We start from the raw sequence: 975 nt of genomic DNA, 5'->3' as shown, positions 1-975 counted from the left end.
CATCCGACACAAATCAGCAAAACGAATTTGTATATAATTCCGAGTATACATGCTGAACTCTGCCTTGGTAAAGTTTAAGGTGGAGACAACATAACTGAATAAATTGTATGAATAAGGTAGCCACGCTCTTTTTAAGTGCCTCTAAACAGCACGTCTTTGAGCGTAGTTGCAGGACCAGAAAGCAAGTACCCAATGAGTTAATGTTGTCTTTCAGCCACACGAACCCTGATCTTAGTGTAGGTAAGATCGAACACTTACCCTTCTAGGGTGACAGAGAAAAATATTAGACGTCCCGTGTGTAAGTTGCCCAATGCTTAATAATTATCTCTCCTCTCGGTAATCAAAATCCCATCTTCTGACATAATACCAATATACACACAAAATGTTTGGCTGTCTATGGCCTGGTACTCATTCTCACCTGAGTGAAGCGAGGAAAATTTCGTGTAAAGTGTGTTTCCCAAGAGGACATAACGTCGAGCCTGTCGAGGCTCGAACCCCAGAACTTGCAACCCCACGATTACGAGTCCGATAGCCTAACCATTAGACTATTGACTCCACCAAATGGCTGTTATCATGTTTATGCACTTCTCAAAAGGAATTCTGCAGTCAAGAAGTACGGTATTCGCATATCATCCAAAAGGTCCCAGGTTCGAAACTGAATGGGATGACAAAATTTTCTTTTTAAAATGTTCTCCTTTCCCATCCTTTCCTGTTCTCTCATCTGCTTTCATCGCCACTTTCTTCCCAAACCCCTGACCTTTTCTACGCTCCCCTCTCCTTTACTGCTAACTTTTTCTATTTAACTGGTACTCCTAGCTCCCCTTCTCAACTCTTCGACAACGCAGAGGACTCAGTATATCGTCGGTGCTGTTCCCAGATCGGCTACATGCTAAATTTTCATTTTTTGTTTTATTTGCTTAATGAATAATAATAAGCATGATACGTTACCCCAATAAGTATGAGGTTTGAAAAAAA

The sequence above is a fragment of the Aplysia californica genome, unplaced genomic scaffold, assembly GCF_000002075.1.
Source record: "Aplysia californica isolate F4 #8 unplaced genomic scaffold, AplCal3.0 scaffold00205, whole genome shotgun sequence".
In the NCBI taxonomy this organism is placed as follows: Eukaryota; Metazoa; Mollusca; class Gastropoda; order Aplysiida; family Aplysiidae; genus Aplysia; species Aplysia californica.
Note: the sequence above shows the minus strand (reverse complement) of the source record.